The sequence below is a fragment of the Canis lupus genome, chromosome 27 (genome assembly GCF_003254725.2).
Source record: "Canis lupus dingo isolate Sandy chromosome 27, ASM325472v2, whole genome shotgun sequence".
Taxonomy (NCBI): domain Eukaryota; kingdom Metazoa; phylum Chordata; class Mammalia; order Carnivora; family Canidae; genus Canis; species Canis lupus.
The window spans coordinates 4,846,720-4,859,328 of record NC_064269.1 but is presented as its reverse complement, the minus strand read 5'-3'; the positions used below and the strand labels follow the sequence as shown (position 1 = coordinate 4,859,328).

The 12,609-nt window shown below is 40.4% G+C and overlaps 1 long non-coding RNA gene across 2 annotated transcripts in view; it reads left to right on the top strand.

The window, feature by feature from the left end:
* The window catches only part of LOC112678306 (uncharacterized), a 33,856-nt gene extending 22,855 nt beyond the window's left edge, over positions 1 to 11,001 (top strand). For both annotated transcript variants that reach the window (XR_007406576.1, XR_007406575.1), the window contains one exon: positions 9,799 to 11,001. This is a non-coding gene — a long non-coding RNA (uncharacterized LOC112678306). The remainder of the gene's footprint in view (positions 1 to 9,798) is intronic.
* The last annotated feature ends 1,608 nt before the right edge of the window (positions 11,002 to 12,609 follow it).

Genomic DNA, 12,609 nt, shown 5'->3' with positions numbered 1-12,609 from the left:
GGCAGTTTGGCCCCAATGGGTGTGCTTGTCACCATTATGTTATTCTTAGCCTCTATCTCTTATACCTACCGTAGTGCCTGGCCCAAAGATGCTCGATAAATATTCGTTGAGGAATCCCTGGGTGGCTCAGCGGTTTAGTGCCCGCCTTGGGCCCAGGGTGTGATCCTGGAGACCTGGGATCGAGTCCCACATTGGGCTCCCTGCATGGAGCCTGCTTCTCCCTCTGCCTGTGTCTCTGCCTCTCTCTCTCTCTCTGTGTCTCATGAATAAATAAATAAAATCTTTAAAAAATAAAATAAATATTCGTTGAATGAAAACTATGTGGCCCCTGGGTAGCTCATGGTTTTAGCCTCTGCCTTTGGCTCGGGTCATGAACCTGGGGTCCTGGGATGGAGCCTTCCGTCTGGCTCCCTGCTCAGGTGGCAGTCCGCTTCCCCCTCTCCTCTGCCCCTCCCTCTCTGTTCTGCTCTCTCACTTTGTCTCTCAAATAAATAAATAAAATCTTTTTAAAAAAGAAAACTCAGTATCAATAAATGGTGCTAGGAAAATTGGATATTCATATGCAAAATAATGAAAGTGGATCGTGATCTTACACAAACATCAGCTCGAAATGGATTAAGAACTTAAATGTAAAAAAAAAAAAAAAAGAACTTAAATGTAAGACCTGAAACTATGATAGCTAGAAAAAAAGATAGAGGAAAACTGATCTTGGCAATGATTTCATGGATATGACACCAAAAGCACAGACAACAGAAGCAGAAGTAGACAAGTGAGACTACATCAAACTAAGAAACTTACTTACGCATAGCAATGAAATCTATTGATAGAGTGAAACGGCAACTTACAAAATGGGAGAAAATATTTGCAGACTATAGATCTGATAATGAATCAATTTCTAAAGTGTTAAAGGAACTCCTATAACTCAATAGCAAGAGAACTAATAACTGAAAAATGGGCAAAGGATTTAAGAAGACCTGTCTCCAAAGGAAAGCATGCAGATGGCCAACAGGTATATAAAAAGATGCTCAATGTTACGAATCATCAAGGAAGTGCCAACCAAAACTACAAAATGCAGGCAACCTGGGTGGCTCAGTAGTTTAGTGCCTGCCTTTGGCTCGGGGCATGATCCTGGAGACCTGGGATCAAGTCCCACGTCGGGCTCCCTGCACGGAGCCTGCTTCTCCCTCTGCCTGTGTCTCTGCCTCTCTCTTTCACGAATAAATAAATGAAATCTTTTTTAAAAACCCTACAAAATATCACCTCATGTTAGGATAGCTATTATAGAAGAGCAAAAACAAAGACAAGTGTTGGCAAGGATATGGAGAAAGTGGAACCCTTGTACACTGTTGGTGGGTATATTAAATGGTGCAACCTCTACAGAGATTCTTCAAAAAATTAAATAGAACTACCATATGACCCAGCAATCCCATATCTGGGTATTTATTCAAAAGAATTTTTTTTAATTTTTAAAATTTATTTATGATAGTCACACACAAAGAGAGAGAGAGAGAGGCAGAGACACAGGCAGAGAGAGAAGCAGGCTCCATGCATCGGGAGCCCGACGTGGGACTCGATCCCGGGTCTCCAGGATCGCGCCCTGGGCCAAAGGCAGGCACCAAACCGCTGCATCACCCAGGGATCCCTATTCAAAAGAATTTAAATCAAATTCTTGAAGAGAGAGAAGTAGCACTCTCGTATTCATTGTGACACTATTCACAAGATGTGGAAACAAATGTCCACTGGACAGATGAATCGATAAAAGAAATGTGGTATTATATACAATGGAGTATTATTCATCTTAAGAAGGAAGGAATCCTGTCATATGTGACAACATGGACAAACCTTGAGGACATTTTGCTAAGTGAAATAAGGCAGTCATGGAAGGCCAAACACTGCATGATTCTACTGATGTAAGGTATCTAAAATAGTCAAACTACTAGAAACAAAGAATATAATGGTAGTTGCTAGGGGCCAGGGGGAAAGGGATAGGAGTTGATAATCAATGGCTGTAAAGTTTCAGTTATGCAAGATGAATAAGGTCTAGAGATCTGTTGTATAATATTATGCCTATAGATAACAATATTGTGCTGTACACTTAAAAATCTGTTAAGAGGGTAGATCTCATATATATATTTTAAAGGTTTTATGTATTTGTTCATGAGAGACACAGACAGAGGCAGACAGGCAGAGGGAAAAGCAGGCTCCCTGTTAAGAGCCCAACGTGGGACTTAATCCCAGGACCCTGAGATCTCGCTCTGAGCCAAAAGCAGACTCTCAACTACTGAGCCACCCAGGTGCCTCGAGGGTAGATCTCCTATTAAGTGTACTTACCAGATGAAGTAAAATTTAAGAAAACAAAAACTCAATAGAAGCTGCAAATAGATGACTAAAGCCAGGTTTGTTTTGGGAAAATTAGAATGGAAAGAAGAAAGGAGCTGAAACAGACAAAGTGGAATGCAGGTGGCCAAAATCTGGGCTGAGCCAGGGGAAGGAAAAAAACAGCTGGTAAGGAGAGAAATCGAGGGGTTAGCCCAGGTAGCAGTTTCCAGTTAGAAGCCAGGATGGTTCAGAATAATCCAACAGGTTCAGCCAGAAGTCAACAGAGTTGTGTTGACCTCTCCCCACCTGGCCAGCCATCTTTTTTTTTTTTTTTTTTTTTTAAGATTTTATTTATTCATGAGAGAAACAGAGAGAGAGGCTGAGACACAGGCAGAGGGAGAAGCAGGCTCCATGCAGGGAGCCCGACGTGGGACTCGATCCTGGGTCTCCAGGATCATGCCCTGGGCCGAAGGTGGCACTAAACTGCTGAGCCACCTGGGCCCCTGGCCGGCCATCTTAAAGGGCCTCTTGCTACATGAGGCCAGTCGTTTGCTGAACTTCTAAGGGGCTAAAATGTGACCCCTGCAGAGTGCTATCAGGCTAAAATGGTCCCTGTCTGTTGCCCTCCCAGGTTGTACTTCATACTTCTATCTCTGCCTGGTCTATTTGGGGACATAAGTTAATGAGCAAAAGTCACAGTGAAACTGAGTAAACCACAGTAACCCTGAACAACTTCCAGAAGAGTAGGGGTGGGACAACAGCACTGGTAACATTTCTCTCCCCAGTGTTTTTGAGATTTTGGTGAGCCGAATTTACCTCTTTTTGTCACTAGGTGGTGCCAGCACAAACCCTTGACAATCCTTAATATTCAAGGAGCTGCAATCACCTTGCTTTTGTAAACACCTTTTTGTTTGCTTTTTAGAACAAGTATCTATTATTGCCAGTAAAGTGTTTAATTTCATTAAGGACATGAGCGTGTTTTTGAGTTTTGAAACAGTACTCGCCAGAAAAAAAAGTCACCAGCCTAGATGGTGAATGGCAGGCTCCTCATTAATCCTGGGATCTTTGAGAAGCAAAGATAGGGGTGGGTCTGGTAACGTTACTAGGGACCTAACATATCTCAGAGCCGAGCACATAAAGAGGCATTTTAGTTTGATTCTGGTGACTTTTTGAACCTGTGTCCATTTTTCATTTTTTTCATTTTTGATTGGCCCAGATGACCTGACAATACTCAGCTCCTGGGCTTGGGGCCTAAGTCACCAGCTCCAACACCTCAAATAGCTATAGCAGCACCTAAGAGCATGCTCTACACTACAGCTGGCAAAGTTTTGGGGAGCATGATGCTTATAAAATTGTGGCAGTTGGTGTTCTTGGCAGGTAGGGGATGGGCTAGATGGGTGATGGAGATTAAGGAGGGCACTTGTGATGAGTACTGGATATTAAGTGATGAGTCACTGAATTCTACTTCAGAGTTCTAGTATGTTAACTAACTAGAATTTAAATTAAAATTTTTTTTAAAGATTACAAATATAAAGACATGTAAAGTGAGTATCTATTTGCAATGAGAAAATAAATCACAAATTACAGGGGGATCCCTGGGTGGCTCAGCGGTTTAGTGCCTGCCTTCGGCCCGGGACATGATCCTGGAGTCCTGGGATCGATTCCCACGTCGGGCTCCCTGCATGGAGCCTGCTTCTCCCTCTGTCTGTGTCTCTGCCTCTCTCTCTCTCTCATGAATAAATAAATAAAATCTTTTTTTAAAAAATCACAAATTACACATTTTTTAAAGCTCTGGAATTTTAGCTCAGACAAAAGAAACTTGATCAATATCTTTCCCCAATTTGATAACAAATTTAAATTTACATGACATTGTCAATAACAAATTGTGAACGTGAAAGAGACTTTTCTAAATGATCAAATAATAAAAGGCAAATTTGGGGGCACCTGGGTGGCACAGCCAGTTAAGCATCCAACTCGGTTTCAGCTTGGGTCATGATCTCAGGGTCATGAGATTGAGCCCCATGTTGGGCTCCGCACTCCGTGCAGTCTGCTTGGGTTTCTCTGTCTTTCTCCCTCTGCCCCTGCCCCCCTCAAATAAATAAATCTTTTGAAACTTAAAATAAAGGACAAATTTAATCTGCTATGCTAAGAAAAGACTGAATTATCTTTTTTGTCCTCTCTTAGAAAATGGTACTATTAAATCATTGTCAAATGAAGAAGCAATTGAAGAGTATGTAGCCAAAAATGTAAGAAAAAAGTAATATTCAAGTGTGTCTAGCATTTAATTCATCAAACTATTATGGGAGTTTTTCATGATGTTTGTGGTATTTGTCAGCTTTTAAAAATTTTCCTATGCAAGGACTAATCTTAGATATACTCTTCAAATTGACTACATTTACTAGCCAATTTGCCTTTGAAAACCTCATTATAATTGGTGTATTATGAGTTGTTTATTATTTGCCTTGGTACTGGTGATTTGTGTCATCAAAAAATATAAAGATGAGAATTCTGAGAAACTGTATTTTGACAGTTCCCATCAAAGAAGAAAATAATGTATGATACATTTATAATGATATACTGTGTTATTGAGTATATTGCCAACAGAACAAAACTTATTTTGACCAGATGTCAATATGGACAGAATCTTCTGCTTATATTTTTGCACAGCTGACAATTGGAACAGTTTTCCTCAGACTGTTTTCTGGCTTCATACATCTTCTAAGCTTTGTTTTCTTCCACTCCTGCACAGTTCTGGTACCAGGTTCTAAATGTAGGACACATTTAGATCTTGATTTGAACTCTGACCATACACCTATAGGTCATAACATGAGGTGAGTCAGCACATGAGTGGATAAGAGACTTCTAGAGTTATTCCTTCAGTGGGTAAAAGTTCAACTATGCATGGAAGTAATTTTAAACCATGTGAATAGATCCTAAATGGAGTGTATCTCCAACTAAACTTCTCCTTAGCTGGATTCCAAAAAAATGCCTGTAGCCATTCCAGTGCCATCTAACACAAGGGCAAATGTGAAGAAAGGAAAGTCAAAGCAGAAATAGAAGTTTTGACCTCCTGCAGTTAAAATATCTTATTTTTTCAAATTTTACAAAAACAAATGACCTTGCAGACATCTTTCTAGGGCCTTAGAAGTGTTCTATGTGTGAATGAGGACCCTGAAGCTTAAGCTTCATTAGCTCTATGGAAAATTAATCTCTTTCCTGCACAGAACATACTCCTAAGAACAGTTAAAATGAAGAGTTGTGTATATATAGAATTAGAAGTATCCAAGTCAGGAACGATTAACATGTATAATGGTTTCTATGGCTTCCTAAGGAACCTTGTGCAGCTGACATCCTGGCCGGTGGTCTAGACCATCCTACCCTCCCTTCTTTCCCTTTCAAATCATGCCCTAGAACCTCTGCTCAGTCCCTGCTCTCCCACCTCACTCACTGCCTCCATCTGGGGATCAGAGGGCCTCAGAACTGTGGTTTAAGCTGGAATCTGTGTATATTTTAAAATATTGAATCTATTTTCTCACAGAAACAATGTTCCAACAAGGAACTTCTGCCTGGACTTTTGGAACACAACCCATCTGTAAATGGAGAACTTACTCCTTATTATAGTTGAGAAATTCTATAATTAGTCCTTGCAGAGTTTTAAACCACTTGGAAATAATAACACAAGATTTATAAATGGAGTGTGCTAGCTGACACACAACCAAGAGAATCCCTATTTTGAACCCCTCATTTTCAGAAGAAGAAATTGAGATCCAGGAGGTAAAGGCAGTTTCTCCAAAGATGGAGCCAAATTAGTCAGGACAGACTAAATGCTGTAACAAATAACCCCCAAATCTCAGTGCCTTACCATAGTAAAGGTTTATTTCTCCCTCGTTGTCACAGTCCATTGTGGGTCAGTGGGGTCTCAAGAGAGGAAGGGCTCTAAATATACTAAAATATATTACATCATACACTTTAAATGGGTGAAGTCTATGTAATGCAAATTATATCTTACTAAGTCTATTTAAAAAAATTTTTGGAAAAAAAAAAAAAGGCAGCCCTGGTGGCTCAACAGTTTAGTGCTGCCTTCAGCCCAGGACATGATCCTGGAGACCCGGGATTGAGTCCCACGTCAGGCTCCCTGCATGAAGCCTGCTTCTCCCTCTGCCTGTGTCTCTGCCTCTATCTCTCTCTCTCTGTCTCTCGTGAATAAATAAATAAAATCTTAAAAAAATAAAAATAGTAAGAAAAAAATTGAACATACATACTTCACATACATGCATACATTACATGAATGTTCACAGGGCTTTATTTGTAATAGCCAACAACAGGAAACGACTAAAATGTCCTTCAGTAGGTGAAGGGTTAAATGAACTGTGGCAAAGCCATAGTTTGGACTAGTACTCAGCAATAAAAAAGAACAAACCACTGATATATTAAGCAGGTCAAATGGATGTCAAAGGCATTATGCTGGGGCAGCCCCGATTGCTCAACTGTTTGGTGCCACCTTCAGCCCAGATGTGATCCTGGAAACCTAGGATCGAGTCCCACATCAGGCTCCCTGCATGGAGCCTGCTTCTCCCTCTGCCTGTGTCTCTGCCTCTCTCTCGCTCTGTGTCTGTCATGAATGAATGAATGAATGAATAAATAAATAAATAAATAATCTTAAAAAAAAAAGGCATTATACTGTGTAAAAAAAAAATCCCCCCCCAAATAGAAACTATATGATTCCATTGTATAACATTTTCAAAATGAAACAAAATTATAGAAGATGGAAAGCAGATTAGTGGCTGCCAGGGTTAGGGATGGTAGGGGTGGATGTAATATAAAGGGATAGCTCAGGGAAGGTGTTTGTGACGATGCAGTGGTTCTGTGATTATTGCAGTGACAGTTACATGAATCTACATGTGTGATAAAATGCCACAGAGCTATACAACACACATTCCAATATAAATGTCCCAGTTTGGGTAGGGCACTATAATGATAAAAGATGTAATCATTGAGGGAGACTGGGCAAGGAGTGTATGGGACCTCGCGGCACATATATTTCAAAATAAAAAGTTTTAAAAAATAAGAGGAATTGCTAGAGAATCATTATACAAAGAAGTTATACCCCACTCCCTTTACTCCCTTTACCACCCAGTGCAGGTGTCTGGGTGTGCTCCTCACCAATCCCAGCAGAAAAGTGAAAAAGGTAAAATAGAGGTCTGGTCGGGGGATCACAAGTCCATTGGTGGGAAGATAACCTGCTGTGAACTTAAGTAAGCTTATACATTGAAGGTTGAAAACCTCAGATTTCTTGACCTATCACTTTCGAGATAACTGACAGCCAGGATTATGCCCCTTTTAAAAAAGATTTATTTGCTTGAGAGAGAAAGAGGGGGTGTGAGGAGGAGGGGGCAGAGGGAGAGGGAGACAAAATCTCTAGCAGACTCCCCACTGAGCACAGAGCCCCACACAGGGCTCGATCCCACAACCCTGAGATCAGGACCTGAGCCGAAACCAAGGGTTGGGTGCTTACCTGATTGCACCACCCAGGCACCCTCAGGATTATACCTTTTGGGTGAGAGGTTTGGAGAACTTTGTTGGGGACCTGGGCGATACTACCAATATCAGAGGTTCTCTAGGGAAATGGTCCAGCTCGTGAAGCCCACAAAGACAAGCCTCACCACCAGCTCAAAGCTTCAAATCAGCAGCTGAGTACTCATTTATTTTTTTTTTTAAATGGAAAATTTCAAACATATGTGAAAGTAGGGGATGCCTGGGTGGCTTAGCAGTTGAGCGCCTGCCTTCAGCTCAGGGTGTGATCCTGGAGTCCTGGGATCGAGTCCCATATCCGGCTCCCTGCATGGAGCCTGCTTCTCTCTCTGCCTGTGTCTCTGCCCCCCCTACCTCTCTCTCTGTCTCTCTGTCTCTCATGAATAAGTAAAATCTTTAATAAAAAAACATATGTGAAAGTAGAGAAAATGGTATAATCTCCATGTACCTCCTATCCAGCCCCAACAATTATTAACCTACAGCCAATTTTCTTTCTTCCATACCTCTGCCCACTGTACCTTCACCCCAATTATCTTGAGGCAAATCCTAGACTTTGTATTTTATCTGTAAATACCTTCATAGATCTTTCTAAAGATAAATACTCTTCTAGCCACAGTACTATCATCACCTATGTATGACACTTTAACAATAATTTCTTAATATCCAATATATCAAGTAAGTGATAAAATTTCCCTGATTGTCTCATAAATATATATATTTTTACAGTTTGTTCAAATGCAAGAACTACACATGGCTTTTGGTTGATGAGTCTTTCAGTCTATAGTGACTTCCCCCCCTTTGTTTTAACTTAACAGTGTATTTGTTGAACAAATTAGAAATATTGTCCTATAGAGTTTCCCATATTGTGGCCTGTGGAAATCATTTAATATATTTCTTGAACTTTGTATTCTATATAAACTGTTGGTTAGCTCTAGAGTCTTAATCAGATTCAGATGTGGTTTTTGGCAGGAAAATTATTTAAATGGGAATGTATTTCCCATTGCATCCCATGGGGAGGCTACTCTTAAAGTAGGACAGATGACCCTGGATCATCAGACATTTGAAGAAAGTCTCTAATATGAAAGACAGAATCCAAGCAGCCTAGAAACAGAGGAGCAAAGACTGCAGGGAGAAGAAATAATACAAAATCATAAAATATTAACATTAATATTTCTCAAGAAATAAGAGAGGTATTGCATCCATGAAACAAGCTATAAAAAGAATCCAGGTGATGGTTATATGGCTATTTACCACAAAATTCTTTCAGCTTTTCTATATGTTGGGGAACTTTCATAATAAAATATTGGAGAAAAAGAACATTTAAAGAACAAAAAGTCTTGGAAATAAATATAATAGCAGGTATGAAACACTCTATAGAACAGTTGGAAGATAAAACTGAGTCAGTCTTCCACAAAGTAAAACAAAAAAGGCAGAGATAGAAAATGGAAGACAAAAATGGAGTCCAGCCCAGAAGATCTGATATCCAAACATTAGGAGTTCCAGAAAGAGAAAACAGAGGGAACTATCAATCTGTCAAAGAACTATCAAAGAAATAATTCAAGAACATTTCCTAGAGCTGAAGGGCTGACCAGGTGTCAAATATAATGGATAAAGATAGTTACACATCAGAATACAGCATGGTCAATTTTCAGAACACTGAGGAAAAAAGAAGAAATCCCTACATGTTTTTACAAAGGTTAAAAAAAAAAAAGGAAAGAAAATCAAAGATTTCATAGGAGGGAATCAAGAATCATAACAGCAGTGGATTTCTCAACAGCAACACTAGCAGCTAGAAGGCAGTGAAACAATGTCTTGAAAATTCTGAAGGAAAGTTCTTTCCAATCTTTCATTTGATACACAGCCAAATGATTAATTAAGTGTGGACACAAAATGAAGACACTTCTAGACATGCAAGAAGCCAAAAGTATTATTTCCCATCTTTTTCAGGAAGTTGTTGGAAAAGATTTTCCACCAGAATCAGTAGAAAACCGAGAGGGGAGAGGTTCGTGGAATCCAGAATGAAGGTTTCCAACAGGGGAGTGTGGTGAGGGGATTGATTCCCCAGGATGGAGCCAAGGGGAGATTCCTGCATAACAGCTGCACCACAGAGCTTTGGAGCAACCAGTGCAGGTTAGAGATGTCAGAAGATTTGGAAAGAGAATATGGTGTCAACAAGATAAAATTGATAGAACATCTAATGTATTTGAACATATTGAGAGGATATTTACCCACTTAAGGTAGTGAAGAAAAGTTATTAATAAAGACATAGGAAAGTACATGAACAAACAACTAACAATGTAATAACTGGTTAACTTCCAGAAAGGCAAAATGTTGTGCAAGAAAGGAAAAGTAATCACCATATACCACATAGTCCAATGGTTGACAGGGGTTACAGTCTTAATATGTAAGCATTGGATATTGATCAGTTCATAATTACTGATATAACCAAATCAGAAGGACCCAGGAAGTGGGTGGAAGAGGGAGAGAGAGAGAGAGTATGTGTGTGTATGTGTTTGCATACACTTGACTTCCATCTCTCTGTTTTGAATACTTCCTGTATTTTCCTCTGACTGCCCTTTTTATTTTCTTCAAACTAATATATTTTGCATGCTTTCAATAATGCACACGTATTAGTTTTATAGTCAGAAAAAAAGAACCCAACACAGCTTATTACAAATAAAGGTCAGGAATGCTGTATCCAAGCATCCTCAGCTCCCCTTTTTAATTCACTATGGACTTAGCATCTGTAAATTTTTCTAAATGTTATTCGAACCTACTTGTGTTTTCAGCATGTACCACTGCTTCGGCATAATGAGTTTCATAAGGTCACCCTGCAAAGTATTCTTTCATAGAATCATAGAATCCTACCTTTTCAGTTATTATCTTTCAAATCCAAGGTGTTCCCTACAGTCAAGGGTTTTGTAAGGTGTATTTAGGACAATGGGGCTCAGGCAAGGTCTGTGAAGGGAACAGAAGCCTGGGGTGCTTTGGGGTTAGTGGAGGCAGAGGAGCTGGTGAAGAAGCCAAAAAGAGGAGATGAAGAACCACCCTCTCTCCCACACACAGAGGAAGACAGATCTAACTCGCTGGCTCCCTGGTGCCTACAGAATGAAGTCCAAAGTCCTTAAATAAAGGCTTTTGAAACATGAATATGCAAATGAGTCACTTGAACCTCTGGTTAAAATGCAGATTCTGATTCAGGAGGTCTGGGGTCTGCATTTCTTTCTTTAAGAGAGAAGGAGAGTGTGTGTGCTTGAGAATGAGGGGGTGAGGGGCAGAGGGAAAGAGAATCTCAGGCAGGCTCCATGGTCAGCATGGAGCCTGACCTGGGCCTCCATCTCTCTATCCCGAGATCATGACCTGAGCTGAAATCAAAAGAGTCAGATGCTTAACCCACTAAGCTACCCAAGCGTCCCTGGGATCTGCTTTTCTGACCAGCTCCCAGATGATGCCAAGGCAGTTTCCCATGGACTGTTCTGAGTGCCTAATGATCCAAAAGGTCCTCTAAAAACTGACCTCCTACCTGTTTCTTCAGCTTCATCTCCAGTACCCACTCCCCACCCCATGCTAAGGTCTCTATTGCAGTCATGCTGAACTACTTACTCAAGGTACCTAATGTGCTGGGTGGGAGCTCCATGTCCTTGCACAGGCTGTTCCCTGTGCCTGGAATCTACCCTCCCCCAAACCCCGCTCCCCCCACAATTCGTACTTTCCTGAGACACAGCTTATGTGTGTCCTCTTTTATGAGACATCACCACCTACTCTTCTTCAGAAAGAGTATTTCCCTCCCTCGACCTAGATATGTGCCTATTACTGCCGTTAGCATACAAGATTACAAGTTTTGATTTACTCTGAACTTATTAAAGAAAGTGACCGTGTCCTGTCTTTTGTATCCCCAGCATCTGGCACAGTGCTGACAGCTAAATAAATGCCACCTAACCAAATAATGCTTGTTTTATAAAGACAATGTACAGTTTTACAAAGAGGACAAAGAAAGTAAGACTAGGAAAGGATACTCAATGCACCAAGTAGGTGTATTACCAGTTTCCTTTTGCATCTGCCTTTTCTTTCTCCTCTCCTTTCCAATCATCTTTCCCTCTTTTTTCTCTATTTATTATTTGAATTTTTTAAAAGATTTATTTATGTATGGGGGTGAGGGGCAGAGGCAGAGAAAGAGAGAACCTCAGTCAGACTCCCTGTTGAGGGCAGAGCCCACCGAAGGGCTTGATCCCACGACCCTGAGATCACGACCTGAGCCAAAATCAAGAGTCAGCTGGCTAACCCACTGAGCCACCTAGGCACCCCTATTCTTTGAATTTTTCATTTTAGTATATTTCATTATACAAATTATATAATTTTTCAGTATAGAAAAATTAGCAAATCTAGATAAGCCAGAAGAAAAGACTTGATGTCTTATTCACCACCTGGAGATAATCACAATTAACTTTTTTTTTTTTTTTTTAACTTTTTTTTTTTTTTGTAATTAGAGAGTGAGAGAGAGATCACAGAGGGAGAGGGAGAAGCAGACTCACTGCCAAGCAGAGAGCCCCATGCGGGGCTCCATCCCAGGACTCCAAGATCATGACCTGAGCTGAAGGCAGTCATACACTTAACCCACTGAGCCACCCAGGTGCCCCACAATTAATATTTTTTAAAGATTTTTATTTATTTATTTATTTATTTATTTATTTATTTATTTATTTAAGAGAGAGAGAGAATGAGCCAGTGGGGAGGGGCAGAGGGAGAGGGAGAAGTAGG